Below are 21,440 nucleotides of genomic sequence, written 5' to 3'. Positions count from 1 at the left end.
TCCTGTGTGGAGGACTCAGGAGCCTAGGAGCCTGAGTTGAAGCTGTTCGGTTACCTAGCCGTGCACTAGGGCACTGTGAGGTCTGCAGCTGGAGAAGGACAGGCTGTCCTAGTGTGTGTGTGGGGGGGGAGGTGGTGAGGAGCCCATGCTGTGAGTGGGAATTATTTTTGATAGTTTTTTGCTTAAGCTTTGCACTGGAGAGAATTAAAGTAGCTGTGCATCCTGTCGGGAGGGCTTCTTTGCCTGTTAGAGGATAGCCTGTGTTGGAGGTCATAGAGGCACTGAAATTCAGGTGTCTGCATCCATGCAGCAGCTCATGGTGTTGGAACTCTTCAGGTGCCCTTGCCACAAAGGCTGTGAGCAGAATTTTGTCAAATTGTTTTTGCCTGGTAACCTGAATGAATCACAAAGCAGCCACTAAAGATGAGATCATCCTTGTTTTAATTTTTACTTTTTGTCAAACTGAGCATTAGTGTGTCCCAGCGCTGGCAGACCTAGCCTAGGTAAGGCTGGCAGCTGGGAGCCGTGTTGGTGAGGAGCTCAGCAGTGGAAAGCTTAATTTACAGCTTAGCTGTGGTTTTCAGTCCCCCTAGCATTAGCTGAATCAGAGAGTTGTGAATATAAATTCCAAGGCAGTTATAAACATACAGGACTAAACCTATTCCTCTGTCTCTGGGGTGTTCAAGGAGACACATCAGGGATGGGTTTTCCTTTTCTAGCTTATTTGTGCTTTTGTAGAGGATGGACCTGAAATTGCTTGGGAGCTGTCAAATTGACAGGAATTCCTGTACCTTTTCACTGTCATTTTGTGTGCTTTCATCTCCCCAGCAGATAATGCCCTCCTGAAGTTCTCAGTTATTCCAGGACCCCCTGTCCTGTGTGCCAGAGCTGTAACCCCATCCTTCTGGGGCTATAGCTGCCGTGGGAAAATGTCTTGAGTATTGGTCACTGGCTACAGGGCCATATTTTATGGCAACTTGTTAGGTCATCTTCTTCCTCATATTAACTGCTCTCACCTTCCTTCTCCAACTCACTCCTGTTTTCTTCATTTTAACCTTTTTCGTTTTCTCTCTCAACTCAGTGCTGCTTTACCCCATGGCTCTGTTTCTGCCTCAGTGACTGCCCTGTTGCTGCTGTGTCTGGGTCTGCCTGTGTCCAGCCTGTGGTGCTCGATAGCCTCTGAGACAAATTCATTATCCCTAGTCCTTGTTCTCTCCCTGGACATACGCAGAGGGAGAGCTTTCTGGCTTTACCAATTCCAGGGCGTGCTAAGCTAGGAGAAGAGTGAAAACAGAGCTGAGGAATGCAGCACACACTGGTACACTTACCTAGTGTCTGTGCTAAAATGGGGGAGATAATTGCATGCCATTGCTGCTTGCTGCTTTTCATTAAATCTGATTTTTTTTCAAGGGAGATGCTTGCTTAGGCAGGAAAGGTGTGCAGAGGAGAGCGCTGTGGTAGGTTCAAGCAGCAGAGGTCAGCAGAGGGATCCTCTGCCTGCTGCTTCCCTCCTTTTGGGTTCTGGAGAAATTCCAGGTGTGACAGACATGAAAATGCAGTGTTGGGAGGGCTTCCATCGGCTGCTGGTGTGTCCAGGCTGCTGGAAGCAATCTGCTGATGCTTTGTCTGCCCTAACCCCCACCCCTGTGGTGCTCCGTGTGTTTGTGCTGGTTGACTTCAGCTGGCAGCTCAGGCTGGGATTGATTTACCAGGAGGAGGGAAAGGCTTTTGTGGAGCCAGAGTGACCCTATCCTTGACCCTGTTGGAGCTGGTGCAGTGCCCGCATGCCACGGATGCTGTGCAAGTATGGAGAGCGAGGATCATTTCGGGAAAATGGGGTTTTATTTTCCATCTCTGCTCAACACAGGAATTACAGTAACATGAGTCCTTCCGAGTGACAGCATAGCCCTCTGATGCGCTCATGGGCTGGGTACCAAGTTCCTGCTCTGGCACTGTGAAACGGCCGCAAATAGCGGGCGAGGGCACGAGCTGTTCCTTCGTTTCTTCCTCTGTATCACGAATTTCGTGGAGGTCAGCATGGTGGTACCAGCCCCACTCCCGCGCTCTCAGCCTCCGTCATCGCCACCGGCTGCGTGCGGTGCTGAGGCTCCCCGGAGCATCCTGGTGGTGCTGACTCACCGGCGGTGTTTGGAGCTGGATCCTGCTCTTTGCTTTTGACTCATCTTTCAGCTGAGAGCGCAGCCGTACTCCTTTCCAGTTGTTCATACGCCTTTCCGCTTATTCGTGGTTAGAGAAGGACAGGCCCTGTTGCACGCTGAGCACTGGTGGGGCAATGTTATCACAGCTGGTGATGTGTGGCTGTGCCGTGGTGTCACACACAATGGCGAAGGGTTTGCTTTGGTGTACAAGTGGTGCCTTGCAGACCAGCTGAATGTCACCGCTCTGTGATGTTCATGCTCCAGGTCTGCTTAGGTCTCCACTGCATTCCTCGGTGCCATGTGGCTGTGCCCTGACCCTAACACCACCTCGCTTGCAGGCCTTCCATGCCCTAAGATCTGTTCGGCACCAGTTTGAGCAGAGGTCTGGGCAGCAGTTAGCTATAAGCTAGCACCATGAAGCCAGCTCCCTGCTGAACATACAGCTTTACATTCACCTTCTTTGCCTTTGAGACATAACTCTGAATTTTTACATCGCTCGTATCCTTTTCAGGATGGCTATTTTGTAGAGAGTTTGGTAAAATGGCTCCACAAATCATGACCGCTATTAACTGAATGCTGTTTTCCTTTAGTGGCAGCACGTCTGTTTCAGGAATGGCACGCAAAACCTTATAATTTCACTTGAAAAGCTGTCATAAAACAGTCTGTCTCACCCTGACATCCTGAAGACCACAGACCGCTTAACATTTGATGCGTTTTGGCACCCTGACTAGTTTGTGGCCACTTCTTGGTGTGTTATTTAAGATGCATTTTGGCAACCTGACTAATGTGTGGCTGTTTTTCTGTGTTATTTGAACTTTCATGAAAATGTGTGATCTATTACCAGCAAGGCCCAGCGGCAGACCAATGGCACAATTTATTATCTTCTAGAACTAGAAAACAGCCTCTCTCTGTAAGGGTTTTATGTATCACTCACTATCTGTAACTCTTCTATCTGACAAATAGTTAAATAAAACTTTTTATTTTGTTTTAAATCTTCTGGGTTTCAGGCCCTGGAGGATGGTTTAATGGTTAAAGCTGGATAGCTGTAAGACCTACAGGTCTGTTACTCAAAAGAGGTATCTTTTAAGTTTTAGGGTATATTTCAGGATTCTCTGTAATAGAGGCACATACATTTGTCAGCAGAGAACTACTTAGCTACCTCAATTATTTTTTTTTTTTTAAGATAATAAGTATATCAGAAGGCACTTAAGATCCTGTAGGGTTAACTAAACATCCTGTTACTACACACAGAAAATAACAGTTTGCATCTACGCAGAGGCTTTGAGTCATTTTATCAATGGTTGTTGCAGCAATCTGCTCTTAGTAGCATTAAAAAAAAAAAAAAGCCACAGTGAAATTTCTTATCTGGTTTTCAAAACTGGGGGCCAGATTTCCAAAGGAAAATGCCTTTGTGCTTGCTGAACAGGGCAAAGGCAGGCGAGATGCAGCCCTGTGAGGGATGCTGCGTGGCAGGCCAGGGCGTGGGGAATGGTAGTTTTGTTCCGATTTGGCCTATTTTGCCCTGCTGTGCTGGTGAAGTGCTTTCCTGACTGTAGGAATGTTTCTGTTGAGCAATACAGAGCTGCCACTGGGATGAATAATTCATAGAGTAATCAGTCATGGCAGAAAGTTTCAACACTCAATCAGGTATCTTTGCTTTTTTCCCCTCTTAATTCAGGATATTGCTGACCTAATTTATCTAGGGGATGATCTTAGCTGATCTGGATAGACAGGGATTAATTTAACATTAGAAACTGCGGGGAATGATGTGATAATGAAATATTAAACCCTTTACCTCGATGCTGCCTCTCTCCCCAGGCGGCAGGGCGGTACCGTGTTTGGTGTCCCCACCAGCCCTATGGCCCTGGGTCGCACACGTGGCTCTGTACATCGAGTGTTGGACCGTGTTTTGGGGCTTTGGATCCTATTTCAGCTTTGCCACTGCCCTGTTGAGTGAATTTGGAAAAGTTGCTTTGCTTTCCTGTGCTGTCGTCACTGACTGTTGTAGGTTGCTTTGGCTGGTGGAAAACACAATGGCAAAGGATTGCTCCATGAGGGAGCGAGGTTGTGCTCCAGGGATGGAGATGTCTTCAGTGCTGGAAGCATAATGGGACTCTCGTTTTAGAAAATAAGGATGGTGGAATTGTTATTCTTTGTGCCACTGTTGGTGGTTTTGGGTCTTAAGGTTTCCCTTGGCAGGCCGGAACATGGCAAAGCACAGCCTGCTTTCTGAGCAGGAGCAAAGCTTAGAGCAGTGCCCATGAAGAAGGGGAACCCTGTCCCACAGCAGCCCAGGAGCCCCACTTTCTGATTACTTTCTGCATTTTCTTCAGTGTTTCTTTCACTGTGCGCTGTATGACTGACAACTTTGATATCAGTCATGTTTAATTTAACCCCTAAATTGGCTCTGAATAAAACCACCTTCCATAAGATGCCAAGGAAGAAAACACGTGTGACTTCTGATGCTCCAAACAGGCTCCTGAGGCCATGGAGGCATCTACAAGCACCAGCAGTGAGGGCAGCAAGGTGTGAGCATGGCACAGGCCCCTTGGCTTTCTGCAGCGACATCAAACTTTGCCCTTGTTTGTGGCTGGCTCTTGGCCTGGCTACTGTGTGCTGTTTACTTTAAATATTTTTTATTTTGAAGAAATTATACGAAGCGGGACTGCTGAAAATGCTTAATTTGTAATTTCATCCTAATACAACAGGGCTGGGATAAAATCTCATAGCTGCTAGCAAGATGCTAGCTAAGTATGCTGGTTATATTTTGATCTCAGATGTTAGTGCTTTTACTGGCTGAATATATTGGTTTACTCTTGGGGTTTCTCCACATGACTTTCAGCCAATATTGATACTGTCTCCAACCACCGCTGCTATATGCTCTTACTCTTTACTTTATCTGAAGGAACTGTGTGTTTTTGTGCCTACTGCAGGTCTGTCCTGGCATATCCTCTTACCTCCTGTGATGGTTCGGGACTCTGCACTGTTTGTAGGAACAGTTTCCATGCCACATCCACCCAAAGCAAAGGGATTTGTGCGTGTCCTGCAGGTCATACAGTCCTCCTCAAAGCCCACAGTGGGTAGCACTGAGTTAATCGACTGACAGTGTTTTTGCAGGCTGGCACAAGGGTTTTTTCCAGCCCTAGCAGCCACCGTGTGCTTTCCATCCACGCGTTCTCTGAGAAACACTCAGCAGTTTCCCCTTAACTCTTCATGTGTCCTGAAGTGCAAGAAAAGGCCCACAAGGGAGCAAGTTAAGATTTTATGTAGAGAGGTAAAAGCATGAAGAACTTGAGGTTTTCACTATAAATTTGGAAACAAACAAATACAGTCAATCCTAGATATTTTTTCCCAGTTACTTTTGTATGTCCTGGCATTGTGGGCTGGAAGGGGGTTTGCATGCTGCTTACCCTTTGAGTAGTGCTTGGAAATTGATTTTTTTTTTTTTTTTTTTTTTTTTTTTTTTTAGTGTGTTATCTCAGGGTAAGGAGAACAGAGTTCACCTTTCCTGCCTGTATTGTCTTTTAAATCACTTCTGCCCTGCTTTGGCTGAGATGGCTTCATAAGCATTCCTGGGCTCGTATGAGAATAACAGTAAATTTTTTGCATTATACAGCAGGGGAAAAAAAAAAAAGAGGTTAATTATAAATGCCTTCTGGGAAGCTTATGTGGTGCATTAATTACACTCCATGGAGAGTGCACAGGATTTTTGGTGCACTGTAAGCACTGCTAACAAGGTGCTCTATCTGGGTATGCCTGTAAGAGCAAACACAGCGGTCCCAAAGCTCATGCTAGGACCTCGTGTGTTACCATCTCCTGGATCAGGCTGGAACTGGGGAAAAAGCTGGGGTGGTGTGTAGTGAAGGGTTTGCCTTGGTTGGGTGCGTGAGGGTTTGAGAATGAGTGTTCTGACTGCCTCGGGGAAATTGTGAAAGGGAAGAGGAGCCCACGGTGGGCTGACAAGCCTGGTTAGCTCCCCGGCCAGCCTTGTTAGCCTGCCTTGGGCAGATGGCTGAGGGAGAGCATCTGTTGGGCTGGGGGATTTGACCTGGAGAGCAGAGATAGGAGACAGGGTTGTGAAATGCAGGGACGGGATGTTCATCCCCACAAAACTTGGGGATGGGCCTGAGCTGTGCACGTTACCAGGACTTCTTCCTGGAACTACAATCACACGTGAAGTTATTTTTACAATGGGTACAGTGTACAAAGGGTCACAGGACATTATATCCACCCTTGCCAAACCAGACTTGGTCTAATTATAGCAGTCATTGCACTCCTTCTGAAATCACCACCACCACAGAGGAATTCCTCACCCCAGCCTAACCTCAGCAGACCTTTACTTGCAAAATTAAGTGGAAAGCGAAACTTAAGTGTCAGGTGAAGCCTCTTGTCTCACCACAGTACCTACTGTACCCTTATCGAGTTACCAAGCCCCAAGAGAGTGCTGCAATGTCTGGCTGCCCTGGCAGGGCTATTTGCATGAAAGGCTCAGACAGAAGATCTCCAGTGGGGCAGGTTGGGCTGCCCTGGGTCAGCAAGGTCCTGCCTGCAGAGGGAGACTGTCCGTCTGTCTGGAGCAGTCCCCCAGCGTGGGGAGACAAGGGACAGTCCCAGCCTGTCCTGGCTGGGGGCCCTGCCCACATGGGCAGTGCTGAGGAATTATGGCCCCAAGTCCTGTTCTCCTCTATGGGGTGGGCTGTTGCACAGGGACATGGTGAGCAATGAGCTGGTGGGATAACCTCCTGAGCCACCTGTTGGTCTAGTGAATTTGTTTGAGAGTCCTTTTCCAGATAAATCCAAGAACTGATGGGAGAGGAAATTTGACTCATACCACCTCATCTTCACGTCACAGGAGGAGGATAAATAAGTGTGAGAAGATTCCTTGAGCTTTCATTTAAAGTGATTTTGACTGTTTCATTGAGCTAACATCCCACACTGATGCACTTCTACGCTATGTATCTGAGTCATGTCATGGTAGTTAATCAAAACTACCTCTATTACTACTGCTGTTCCCCTGATCAGGCTGATAAAATCTAAGAGAAGCCATATGGCTGCTTAGTTTGCAACGCAGAATGCTACTGAGCTCAGCTTTTACGACCTGTGCTTTATTTTAATGCTTCTTGCTGCTCAGTGCAACTTAGCTGGCAGTTGTACAGGTACACCCCACATCGTAAGAATTTAATGTCAATAAGCTTATGGAAAAACGGACTGGCTGGCTTCCTGATGGGGAGGGATGAAGAGTCTGCTCAACCATGAGCTGAGCAGGTTCTGTAGTCTGTCCACCCTGCATGCTTCTCCATGAGAAGCTTGTGCCTGTCCTGGGTGACAGAGCCAGATGGACTCTGGTACCTCTGCAAATTGCTGTGGGTGGCCTAGGTCCTACTTAGGTTTAAGTCGCATTGTAGATCAGCAGTCCTCACTGTCCTAAAACTTTCTGAAACTAATTGAAAACTTTCTCTCTTGGTTTCTACTGATGCTGTTACAGGCACTTCTGTTCCTACACCCTAGTCCCGTGCCCTTTTACATTGCAGTTCGCAACTGAGGGTTGTCCAAATGTAAGCGGAGTCAGGGGCAGAGAAACTTTGTGCTCAAGAACACTGCTACATTTTGTAATTCCTCCTCCTTATTTAGAAGGTTTGGGGATAGGTTCAGAGCTACAGCCACTTCAATGGTCTTGTTGCAGAAGCTGAGAGCTTCTGAAGCTCAGGTCTATCCACAACTTAATATATGACTTCAACACTCATGCAAGTATTGTAGATCAGGTTACGGAGCTGGTTTTGGTATTCTGGGACTTTGTTTTAATGTGGGCCGATAAAGGTTAATTCTAGAAGCATCCTGGTTTTGGTAGCTGCTATGTTTTGGAGCAACCATAGCCTAGACAAGATGCTGCAAAGTCCAAATGAGGGTGTCCCTGTGTGTGCCAGGCAGTTCTTGTAGGTGTTCCTCAACTTTGTGGAGGATACCTACTGTGTTAGTGGCATCCTTTATCACCAAACTTTGGCTACCAACTATACCTGTCACTGTTGATTTTATTTTGATTTTTTCGAGCTTTAGGCAACAGAGCCGTGTGAATTGAACAATCTCCTGTATCATCTGTCCTAGAAACTTCATGCATTTTCTGTTTCTTTTTATCTTTGTTATAGATCTATGTATGGATCAGGGCAATTATTTATTAAGGGATCAAGCTGCTATTGCAGTTTTCTTCAAAAAGCTGTGAGCAACATCCTGTGATCTTCTGGTCAGCCATAAACTTTCCAGCTGAAATCCCCATTTTGTTATATCATTGAGGTCCCTTTTAGTGGGTTACAAACTCCAGCTCAGCTGGAGGCAATTATTATCTGATATGTATCCTGAGTAGAACATAATTATACTTGTCACTAAGTGGCACTGTGTAAATTACTCTTTAATTGCTACACATCAAATCAGCAGCTACCCGGTCATTTTTCTGTGAAGATGGAGTTCCAGTACTAGCTTTGTCACTCTGGTGTCTGCCTTCACCCCTTCACCCAATCTCTAGTATGTTCTTTTTAGGGCCTAAGAAGTAATTTTATGTGATGAAACCTTTTAAACGTATCTGGCATTTGTCCATTAAAGCCTTTGTTGGCCTTAAATGTGTTGGTAGAAAGTTTAATGTTAAAAACATAGGGAGCATGGTAGAAGATATGTCCTTCAAGGACCGCTGTCAAGATAATTATTGCATATCATTTGGGGCCAAAACCTCTTTTCTGGCTGGTATGCTCATAAAAGAGGGGCCATTGGCAGGGGCTGAGGAGTGTAGCCATTTGTCATGATTTAGTTCGGCTATGCTAAATTTTTTGGCCTTACTACGGTGTAGATAACCGCATTTGAACACTATTGAAGTGGATGCAGTTTTAGCCCTCTTAACCCTTGCTGGGTTCAGAGTGACCAGAGGGGAGGAAAATGCTGATCTGTAGGAGTGTTTGGATCTTGGTGTGAAGCTGTTTATCTTACACAACAACATCTGGAGGCCAGGCCTCAAACCAGACCACTTCATTTGGCTGCCTTCCTGTTTGGGGCGGATCGACACGCATCCTGCTCGTTCTTGCAGCTCAGGCTGTGGTGGACGAGCCTGTGGTCCGTGCTGCCCTCCTTCAGGCCCTCTCTGTGGCAGCAGCTCTGGGCGTTTGTTACATACAATCACCCTGCAGGCTTCCTACCTTGATGCTGGTGGATTGAGAAATGAGTTCAAGTTGCTCTGTTATAGAATGTCAGGTTGAAATCCAGACATAGAGTGGAAATCTGAGGGCGGTGTGTTACAGAAGAATCGCAGGACTTTGCCTGCTTTGTCTGAGAAGGGGGCTCTGCCTGTCCCTCTTGAAGCACGAAGCAGATGGGCCTGCTCATGTGGATGGCTGCTGGAGCAAGGTCCTTGCTTTGTGCTTCTGTCCCTCTTCCTGCTGCTGACACCAGATACCCTTGGCAAAGAGGCTGCAAAGAAAAGCCAGGGCGAGCAGCCAGCCAGCCCTGCTTTTACATTCCAAGGCTGTAATTTCTAAAGCAGTTTATGCCATCAAGCGTGGACAGACTGTTCAGAATAAAAGAAGGAACATTTCCAGTTAGAGGAAACCTCAATAGTGTGCCTATGCAAAGCCTGTCCAGTCTCCCTCCTCCAGCAGGGGCAGGGAGCAAGCCCTGCAGCTGGAGCAAAGCTGCTTGTCAAGGCAAGGAGCTGCTGCTCTGGCAGAGCATGGGCATTAAATTCAAAGTGTTATTAATTCGGTGTATGCAGCTATATTTCATAATCTACATAGAAGAGTAATTGAAAGCCAATATTTCAAATTCCTTGCTATTTGTGAGCCTATTGTTGTAGGGTTTTGATTTGGGTCCTTTCTAATGGGACTTTCTCCAAGAATTTGCCACGATTCTGAGTAACCACCATGTCAGAAGGACCCAAACAGCCTTTTTAGTTTTCTTTAACTTCTTTCTCTTATCCTGCCCTTGTCTTTGTTGCGAGGCTTCCCTGAGATGTGTGTGCTGTGTTGGGGCTGAGGGTGGACAGTGAAGTCAAGTATTTGCTGTGAACTGAGGCTGTCTTGGGGCTGACTTGGGTAGCACAGGACTCTGAGAAAATAGCCTTGAGTCTCTCTTCTTTTCATGCTTATGAGCTAACCTGTACAGCCCTAGGAGCTAGGAACTTAATAGCACGTATTATATATTTAAAGAAAGATGAAATTTTCCAACAGTGAGGGGATTTCAGGAACCAGAGCATTTTAAATAAAAATAAAATCACTCTGTATCTGACACTTATATCTGCCACTTGGTAGAAGACTCTGGGAGCTGGTGACACAGTGTCTTATAGTCCTGATGGGTCAGTGAGAAGTCTGGTTTTAAAAGTCCTTGATTTACATCTCTGTGGATTCATGATTTCTGCCCTGTGTAAGCACTAAGTAACATAGATGGACTTTGACATTTATTTTCCATATATTTGATTCATTGAAAGCTCAGTTGGGGTGGTATTTATATGATAAAATTAATGTTATGCAACACTGGGGAAATTCATGGCCATGGCTAGGACTCCTGTGATTTATAGCTGCAGACCTTTTCTATAGACGCCCTTACCCCTATGTGGAACCTCAACACACTACATTTAATACGTTCAAACCATAAAAATTATTGCAGACTAACCGCACAAATGTGCACCATTAATGAGAAGTCTTGGCAAACTCGTTGCCTTCTATAACAAGTTTCTTTTATCTGCCCTCTAGAAATAAAACCCACCTGCTGGTTGCCAGCTTCAGCTGCTTTTCCTGCACCCCAGGGTGCTGGGCTGGCGGGAGCCTCTTGTGCTGTGTCCGCCTCTTTCAAGAGTGAAGTTGCTTTTTTCTAACCTGACCAAACTCTGAAGCCAGTCACTTATTTACCGCGTGGGTATAATCATCCAGCCCTCATCCAAGGAAGACATTACATTTTTCTTCTGTTCAATAATCTGCGCTGAGAGCTCCAGGACAGCGATGAACCTCCTGGAACTGTAGGAGTTATAAATCTCTATAATTATATAAAGCAGTTTTCTCAAAGTACCCTTTGAGAAGTTCCTCACTGTCAGCAGTGACAAGTATAAATCTGTGCACTCCCTCAGACTGGTGGCTTTCAAAAAATGCCACACTTCTCCTTCACACTGCTTCCAGAGGCTTACTTAACAAGTCAGTGCTTATTTAACATGGTCTTCTGTAGTCCACAGCTGCCAAAATTCATCCTTGAGCTCTGCTGGGCTTTTGCTGGCTGGTTGCATGAGTTTGATTTTATGCAAGGTCAATTGTTTCCCTAAAAGAATACAGATATTTTCCTTCCGTGCAAGCTTTCTAAATCGGACACGGATGCAAGGAGTGTAATTGTTGTGTGATGTCTGCCAGTGAGGCTGGGTGCCATTTTTTGGGTAAATATTTGTCATATTAAATTTTGCGTTTGCTTCTGCTGTTTTCTTTTTGTGTGTGTGAGATCCTCTTTGTGGTCTAATCCCCAAATACTTCAGCTAATGCATTTTCTGGTAAGAATGCCTTCAGGGAAAAGCTAATGTGAGATATCACTCGCAGGAAGCAAACGTGTCAATTAGCAAGTGTGAAAATGTTCATCAGAAATCAAGTGTGTTTCACCTGCAAGTGAAGTTTTATCCAGTTTGAGACCAATAGCAGTCTCATCTGATACTGGTTTCCAGTTTAACCGAGCACCAAACATCAGAGCTTACATGCCGAATCCTTACCATGAAGCGCCTCGTTAGGTGAGGCATACTTCAAAGAAATACATGCTTGAAGTTAATCCAGTTGTGAAAGTTATAACTGGATTTTTTGTAAGTCATGAAGGAAAAACAAGCTGGATACAGGGTGGAAATTTTGTCTCACTCTGAGATCGCTGTGACCACCTTGCACTGGCTGATTGAAGCTATGCTAGGGTCCTTCGGTGCCACAGCTCTTCTGGGCGCAGAAAAGCCGTGTCACAGGATGGGAATTGGATTCAGGATCCAGTTAATAACATCATAGCAGATATTTTCCTGGTCTTATTGTGGCAAATGAGGGCTGTTGCCACTGTGTGGTTTCTTTGAACTTGTCACTCCTAATGCACCATTCATACATCAGTTGCCCAGAGCGTGAAGGTGACTGCTGTCTCCATCGTGGTGCCAGCGAGCTCTTCCCATATCGGTCCTTTCTTCTTCCCCATACTCATTAACTGAGGGGCAAGAAGTGTTCAGGGGCAAACACGTTATGCTTATGGTTTAATGAGTTTGTGTACTTCTGTTTCATAGTGCAAATGAATCGATTTGGGGAAGATCATGAGAGGGAACGGTGTGTCTGGTGGCTTTAGTGCTTCTGCAAGAGAAGTACAGCTCCTTTCTGCTTGTCAAGTGAGCCTGACAGCCAGCTAGCTAAACATACGTTGGGGGAACACAGATGATTACACCTTACATTTTGATCGTCTCAAAAGCTGCTTTTTCCTGTGCGTTTGATCTGTTCCAACCGGGAGTATCAAAGGAAAAGCTGTTCTTTATTAAATACTTGATAAAGGAATATAGATGCCCCTGGCTGTATGTACATGCCGTAGCTTGGTGTGTGTGTGCCTGCTGCTTGTATCACAAAGTGATGCAAGATTTTTAAGAAAGCTGTGGTGTCAGATGCACTGGCCCAGGCAGTGTTGTTGCACAATAGCATCTTTCTTCCGCTCATCAGATGCTTCAGGCTGTATCTGTTGCTGCCTCAGCTTTTCCCTTATCTGCAGTTGTTAAAGCTAAGCAGTATTTGCTTTCCAAGTATTTTAAATATATGGCATGAGGCGAAGAGGGAATTACTTCAGGATGACCAGAAATCAGGATTTGACTGGGGTAGCCACAGGGCATGGGTCCCTTTCCTCATGCCAAAGGCTTCTCCAGGATACACACGCTCGTGATTTTGGACTTGGCCACAGCGTTTCCCCCAGTTGTCCTTCAGATCATGACTGCAACAATTTTCCTGCTCCCGATGCGTGGCGCCAGAGCAGGAGATGATGCCAGGCGAGTAGGAAGCCTGGCAGGAGATGTGTGCCTGTTGAGCTCCTGTGCCAGGTCCATGCCAAATGCACGCTTGGTACAGAGCCCCTTGTTCTGCTCCTGTAGGTTTAATTTGCTGCCATTTTCTTAATGGTGGGGAAGCTGAGTGGGAAAGGCTTAGGATAGGATCTGCTTCTGTACCTAGATCCACTTTAAAGTCCCTGCACTGCCTAAATGCTTGCACTTAAGCCAGTGGACAGACTTTTGTTGTCCCCTCAAGGCTTTCAGGCAGCAGGAAAGGCAGATGACTGTGAGCAAGAGGGGCACTTTGGCTTTCATTTGTTCCTGTGACAGATTTCATTACTTTCCTATAGTGTTCCCCACTGCTGCATGCAGCCAAGCAGTGCTGGGCTCTGGAGGAGATCCCATCCCACTGCTTGCTGGATGAGTAGAGAACAGTTGTGCTCGCTGGATGGGCAGAAGGGATGGGAGAAAGTGGCTTTTCCCAGCCCAGAGGCAGAAGGTTCCTTGTTGAATGTGAATGATCAGCTTCCAAGTTATTTGTGGGATTTTAAATTCACGGTAGTTTGTGCTTTTCGTTTTCAAACATGAAGGCACTGGATTTCTTAGGAGTATACCTAAGCAGTGTGATCTATTTGCTTTTTCTCTTTTAAAGTTTGATTTTATTTTGAAAGAAATGTGAAATGATAACACGTATAATGTGTGCACACAAAATTACACTATCAGAGCAGTGAAGGAGTGAACAGAGATGTAGATGGGTGGAGAAACATCCTAGATCACTGGAAGAGACATTGCTGGTAGGAAAGCTCAAGCAACTGGGAGCACGTCTCTGAACAGCTCCTGCTTTGTCACTCAGTCACATTTCTATAAATTTACCAAATCGCATAGGACTTGATTCAAAGGCTCCCACTGGCTGAGTCTCAGTCTCCCATATGAGCAGACAGTGCTTTTAGACTACCAATGTGACACTTGTTAAAAAGGTCCCTATACCGAAAGAGGTAATGGCCAAATAACAAGCCATGTTAAATAGCTGATTTAAAAAAAAAAAGAAATAATTTCAGCATCTGGATAGAGAAGTTTTTTGAATGCCAAGTCTGTCAGCCAAATAATTAGCAGTAAATTATATGATCTTCTCTTACTACTGGGTGGTGCAGAAGCAGGATATGATTCAGATGCCTTTTGCCTGCTGTCAGCACAGGTCGAGTTTCACCTGCTGAGAATAACATGGCTAATAGACCAGGACAGCTGTGGAATAACAGGGGCAGGAGAGCTCTTACTTATCCCTCAGGATGCATCCTCCCAGCATCCCCAGCCCTGTCGGTGGTCCCACTTGATGCTGAAGGCATGTTTGTTCCCTTGGAGGTGAAGGAGCTCATTAAAACTGGCTCTTGTGGTGGAGGAAGGCAGTGCCAGCCTCTGCAGCATGCTGTCCTGCTGGCATCAGAAGGTCTGGCACTGGCTCCTGCTTTTCCTCTGGCTCAGCTGCAGCGATTGCTGCGGGCTGGGGCATGGTGCTGGAGGAAGGAGCAGGACGGAACAGCCACTGTCAGGTTTTGGGTGCCCAAGAGGAGCCTGGTGCTGTCTCCTGCAGTGTATCCCCAGGTCTGCTGGGGGGTCTGACATATAGAAGGTGAGGGTACAGCATCTCTTGGTGTTGCTTGCTTGTCCCTTTTTTTTCTTTATGTTGAGGGCAGGATAGGCCCTAGGTTTACTTGCAAGGTCAGACTTGCCCACCTCCTTGCTATCAGCAGACCATGTCCCTGCATGTGCAGCAATGCAGCAGCCTGAGCATGGCTGAGCCTCAGTAGTAAGACAAGAGGATCCCACTTGGTGCTACCCTATGAAGTCCTGCCCCTCAATTTGGGTCACCTCCCATGGAGGGGAGTTTCCAGTCCTAAGCACAATCAATAAAGAAGACTTTAAATGACTGCAAAGCAGACAGACTCCAAAACCTAGGCTCCTTTGGTCCATTCTGTCCCTGCAGTTTGGGGAGAAAGGACAGGGAGAGATGCAGAACACAGAGTTTGTTCCATTTGGGCTCTCAGAGGCCAGAATTCCTGAGTGCAAATTGCACCCAAGTGCTTTGGATGGCTGCAGCTTCTGGAAGTAAATGATACTGAGCCACTAAATTCTTTCAAATTTCTCTTCAGCATGACATCAGTGCTGGCACTAGGATGTCTGTGTTTTGTTTCCTCCACTGCTATCTGCTTTTTCACTCTGCTTTTTGCAGTCCAAAACCTGCTACTATTGCTGCTGATCGGATTAAAACAAAATGCAGTCCTGCTGGAGACTTATGGTCATTTGGGGGGAGGAAATGGAATAAACTTGACTGCTCATGGGAGATGCAAGTGCAGAACCAAGAGTCCTCTCCAGCACAGGTGTGACATGGGTGCAGATTTCTCCCCCTCTCGCTGCTGTGCCAACCCTCCTCCTCCTCACACTCTGCAGGGATTTCAGTCCATCCTCCCTCTTGGATAGAAAGAGGAATTAAAAAGGCTGTTGACTCCATAAGGAAGAAAGATGTCCGTTAGGGAGAAAGTTTAATCTACCAAAGTCTTCTGAAAAGGCCTGTAGTGAATGCCAAGGTAACGTTTCCGTAAAACTTGATGTTCCAGGATGACTGCTAGCTAAAAAATTAGTGATGCTGATACTCCATTCTTTCTGGAGTTTGGGGCGGATTCAGATTCCTTTCTTGCCTGATGTGTATCAGCTTAGTTTCTGGACATCTGTCTACCTCATTTCTTCTCATCGCTGTAGTACCGCCACTAGCCAAAGTATTTGATTTCTGTCTCTAGGTGCCAAGCATTGAAATGGTCATTTGTTTCTCCTTGGGCTTCAGAAATGATGGGACCTCGATGCTTTCCTCATCCCACGGTCTTGGGGTCTGTTCCTGCTGGCAGTGGGAGATTTTATCTCTGGTACTTCCAGCCCGATGCTGTCGGTGGCTGTCTGGGCTCAACGCAGCAGCCTCAGCTCTGTAGGAAGGTTGTCCTTAAGGTTCTTTCAGTGATTTGATTAGCTGGTGACAACTCTAGAGGCTGATCTTCATGTAAATGCAGCTGCCCAAGGAAGCATGGAACAACCCATTCCTTTTTGTGGGAGCCTTGCTTGAAAAAGCTTGGGGTTGTTTCCTAGGCTGTGAGCTTAGAGGTTGGTCTGCAGTGGTTTTAAATTGCTGTGGTGTGTCTCTGGTTCTGGATGGGCTTCCACGTCTTGAGCATGTGGCAGAGCTTTTTGCTAGACTCTCGAGGCAATCTCGTGCAGTTAAATATGATGGCTTGATGAGGGTTTGATGAGAAGAGTAAGGCAACAGCATCTAGAGAAACAAGTGAATGCATGAGCCTGCAAAGCTAAGAGCACATTTCTGAGAACGCACCAGGCATTTTTGCTTGAACTCCAGCCCTGGGGACCAGGGGGGACAAGGGAGGAGCTGGGTGTATAACCAGGCAAGCAGCTCTCCTTGCTTTCAGAGTGCTTTGAGGGGGAATGAGAAGAAAACCTTCAGAGAGATGTGAGCTGCCCCCGGCATGGCTGGGGGACAAAGCACGCGCTTCTGGTGTGCCTGTGTGAGCAGAGCAGGCACCCTGCCGGTCCTGCCAGCTGGTAATGGGCCAGTATCTAAGTAGCCTCAGATCCAGCATTGTTATCTAATAAGTAATTTAGAAGTGCTTATTTTAAGTCTCTCTCAACCATACATGCCCACTGTTTCTGTATAATAGCTTTTTTAATTTATGATTTATTGAATGCCATGGGGATAGTCACAGAAACCACTAGTAGTGGAGGGAAAAAAATTATTTTCTCCCTCTGTGTGCTGTCTCTTGCCTTTCTTGTCTCCCTCTCGTTGAAAATGGGCAGAAGTCATTCCACATTTGACCGAATTGGGGCTCTGCAAGAGGTCCCTGTGTACTGCAGAACATGGGCAGGGGCTCAAGCCAGCAGGAGGCTCAGTCCTGCGGGGGCTGATCCAAAGCCTACCGAGGTCAGCAGGATGCCCTGCACTGTCTGTGGTGCCCTTTGAATTGGTCTCATACGTATTGTACTTTAAATAACAGTGTTTTGCTCTAGGGCCCCAGTGCATTGAGCTGCAGAGCTATATCAAGGTCTTTTATTGTGGCAGGGTCCAGCAAGGTGCAATTTCCTGTGTGATAACCACATACCACACCATGCCAATTATACTGATTTCCCGTTGTTGTCAGGTACTAACGGCATTCAGACTCCACTAGTTCCAGAGGGTGCACGCTGTTCCTGCTAGATTGGGTTTCAGAACTGTCCAAGTTCCTGTAACTCCTGTGCTATCTACGAAATTATGAACCAAGCTGAGGATCCCTCATGTTCGTGCCCTGATGCAGGTCTATCCCAGTGTTAATGATCTCCTCTAGGTCTAGCCCCTATGAAAAGGCAAGTCCTTCCTGGGATGGAGAGGAGGCAAGTGGTGCACCTACAACATGGTCTGTATGAGGACATAGTTGTTGAGGTCTCCTGCTTGAGGCTGGGATGGGGTCTCACCCCCATGCCTCTGGGATGTTTAACAGACTGTGCTTCTGGACAATGTCGGATATGAGCAATCTTCACACCCATTTGCATATTCCTGTAATTGCAGGTGTAGCAAAGGGCTTGCAAATGGTGCTTTCCTCCTCCTTTGCGTGCAGAGCCTGGCCCTTGTTCTCTGAGTGTTCTGTGCTGTGTCGAGCTGGGTTTGCCTGTTATAATGGCACTCCTGGCGTATTGCTGCCGTTGAGGGTTTTTCAATGTAGTGGATGTAGGAAATCATAGAAATTCACAGAAGTACAATTTAGCTTTCTGTTATAGGAATGATGAAGGACAAATTGTTCCTCCCTGCGGGGGTTTTAGGTGCTGTTGTTGTAAGGCTTTTGTATTCCCTCTGCTGTGCAAAGCTGCTTTGGCACCTTGCAGCAGGAGATGCTTTGAGGCTGCGGGGCAGTGCTAGGCAGATATGACACGCATCTCTGTGGTTGTGGAAGTCTTAGAAAATTCCTTGGATGAACGTCTGTTTGAGTGGCCTTTGATTGTCTCATTGTGACCCCGTACCCAAAGCTTATACTTGCTCCTGCCAAGACTGAAAGGCGGCTCTGTTATCTTTGCTGCTGATCTACCAGGAATGTTAACAAAGCTGCCTTGGAGCTGCCTAGGAGGAATGCAGTGCTTTTGCTCATGTGCCTGGCCATATGTGTGCGCTGAACCCCACACACTGCCTCTGTCATGTACAAAAGGATGATGCAGTAGCTCTTCCACTCTCTTTCACAGTGATAGGACCATGTGCACGTACCCTCTGATATGCATCCTCTCTCCTATGTTGTTATTCTGCTGTCTATAGATGATTTCCAGTTCCCTCATCAGTAGTCAGCATGAGTCCCTTCCACCCTGCGCCATGCAGGCGCTGCGCAGCCCCCAGGGAGAGCTACAAATTCACAAGAAGCACATAAAAAAATAAAACGGTGTCAGAGAAGCCTCCACAAGAGTACCGCCTTAGTTGGTGCCAGAACAATCCTGTTCTGCATCCCCTGCCAAACTTCGGTCCAAAGAAACATCTGCCATTTAACTCAGCTGGGGTATATTTTTCTTTCATTTAAAAGAGCGCCCTCATAAACATCACTTCAGCTTCTGGGAGGCACGCCAAGGATAACTCGGCATTGTCCTGCTCCTGGGTGAGTGGCAGCATGCTGAGCAGTCTTCACATTTCAGCTCGCCTCCCAGAAGGGCGGGTTTTTCCCGAAGCTCACCCATTCCTGCAGCAAGGAGCTGCTAAATCAAACCTCCTGGTGCTGCAGCTGTTTTGCACTATGCTGAGTAGATGGCTTTGGGGCCTTGGGCACAGCTCTCAGGTCTCCCTGCTTGTACCCCAATGTTTCTTGCTCCGTGTCCCAACCAACTTGGCAGCTCCTCTCTCTTCTTGAGAATTATTTATTTCAGAAATAAAGGAGGCACAGAACTGGGTGTTAGTTTATGCTAAAGAGAAGGTCCAAGAAGTATACAGCAAGCTGTACTGTTGTTTCATGTGTTGATCTCAAAGGACTGCAGTAAGGAAAGTAAATATAAGCTTTTCTTTATGAACAGGAATGTGGTGGTCCTTGTTCAAGGTCCAGACCTGAGATGGGACCTCAGCTACCCTGCAGGAGAGGCAGAGGGGACGTCCCCACACACTGTCCCTCCTGTTAGGAGCTGAGCAGTTTGAGATATGTTTTCTTCTGGAGGAGTTTGCTAACCCGTAGGAGATGGATATACACAGCCCTTTCACATCCCTGCCTGGCAAACTCAGATACCCAAAGCAGAAGATGTCCTTTCCTCTGTGCACACCTCATCTCACAGCTGTGCATTTAGGATTGCTGTGGGCTGATGTTTCCAGCTCCTCCCCTGGGCAAGCGCTTTTATAAAGGTTGTTGAACCATGGCACATGCGGAGAAGCCCTGTGAGTGGCAGTTTCTCAGCCTTTCAACACTGATATTCAGGTGTAGCTTGTAGGCTTGGATTGGTTGTGGGTGGCTACAGAGGGCAGCAGAGCAGCGCTGGGCAGTGCCATGGATGCTTCGTGCTCCTGAAGCTGAAAATTCAACTTGTGTCTCCTAGAAGAAACAACTGCGTTTAACTAACACCAGGGTCATCTGACAGCAGCCTGCTTTCCTTAGCCGAGATATGCAGGGTAATAGCTAATCCAGTCGGGCAGTGGTTTTACATGTCAGTGATGGATTTCCCTGACCAGCCAGAGAAGCCCTGAATATGCCCAAGCAACTCTTCTGCATGAGCAGCTATTCAGAGAGATCCATTCATTTCACAGCAGGGCAGAAAGGTTGCTTTATTATTCATCGGGAGGAAAAAAAAGTGAAAAAAGATATTTGCTGTAATGACTGCGGAGGCATCTGTATAATCTGGCTCAGGGCAGAGCTGCTTTTGAAGACATCGGTCACATTTGTTGCCACCTAAATACCTGCATGTGCTTTGCAGGAGATGCTCAGCATCCTGGGGAGTTTAGATCCTAAATAGGAAAGAGGGACAAAGGTTGAGGGAACGTAGGGAACAACAAAGGAAGGGAAACTTTGATAAGAGAATCTTACACAGAAAAAAATGAGTGACTGTTATGGGTTTGCATGAAAATTCTGTGTGTAAGACCCTTTAACTAGAATTTACTGAAGTTCAGCCAACTGTTTGCAGCGCATCCCTGTTGTTTTTCTCTGTTCTGTGGGAATGCACTGAATTTCCTGCTGTGGGAAAGGTACAGGAACCACCTCCTGTCCCTAAGAATGGTATTTTGTTTTGCTGTGGTGGTATAGACTAAGCCTTTGCACCACCAAGGCTTGGGTTTCTTTTTTTTTCCCCGATCTGAGAAAAATTCTGAAGCAGTTATTGGTGATTCTCAGCACATCCAGTATCTTCAGAAACTCCACACCCTGTTATCAAAGGCTCTGGGCTTCTCTTTTCAGTTAAGGATTTTAATAGTATATTTCCTGTAGAATAGGAGAAACAAAATTTTAGTTTTGCAGGGGCTGAATATAGCTTCTGCATATGTTAGTTAAACTTTTTCCTTTATATTACATGGAGCTGCATGGATGGGATGGGGCTGTGAAGCCCTCTCCCAGCTGGGCATACCCCTTACATGCCAGCCCAACCTCCCAGGCAAGGGCAACCACAAAAATCAAGTACACGGGGGTCATTGTGAGCACTGACTGTCCAAAATCCTGCGTTTTGTCCTGCTGCATGGTGCTTTGGTGCCTGTTGTTTTTTCTTAGAGGTTATTTAGCTCCTAAGTCCATCCATTGATCAGGGATAAATGTGTAAATGGAAGCTCGTCTCTTGCCGTGGTGCAGAAGTGTGGCAGCATTAGGGTTTGCTTCAGGGCATGTTCTGTCTTGGCTGGCCCAAGGACAGGTCATTTTCAGACATAAGTTTCAAATCAAGAATTTTCAGACAGTAGGCAGTGAATCAAGCCCCAGCAGCTTACAAAAATGTTTTCTTCTTGAATTAGCTAAATTAAAGTGTAATCAGTCCTCCAGATAGCACTGATTAATGAGGGTTTGCTAAATGGGAACTGCTCTTACTATTTTTGGTCCATCAAAAAGGGCTGGGGACATGACAATGCTTTAATGAAGCCAGATGGCCAGAGCTGCTCTACTGAAATCCAGCCATGAAGGAGAAGGCTGGAACAGCACAGGCTGCCATGAGAGAAGGGAAGTGTACCATTTTCTGATGCTCCAAGGATTGGAAATTCCACCTTTATGTTATTTTGCATTGTCTCTAATGTGACTTGTGGGTAGACCTCACATCAAATACGG

The sequence above is a fragment of the Anas acuta genome, chromosome 18 (assembly GCF_963932015.1).
Source record: "Anas acuta chromosome 18, bAnaAcu1.1, whole genome shotgun sequence".
Taxonomy (NCBI): Eukaryota; Metazoa; Chordata; class Aves; order Anseriformes; family Anatidae; genus Anas; species Anas acuta.
The sequence above is the reverse complement of the archived record's forward strand: the minus strand, read 5'-3'. Positions refer to the sequence as shown.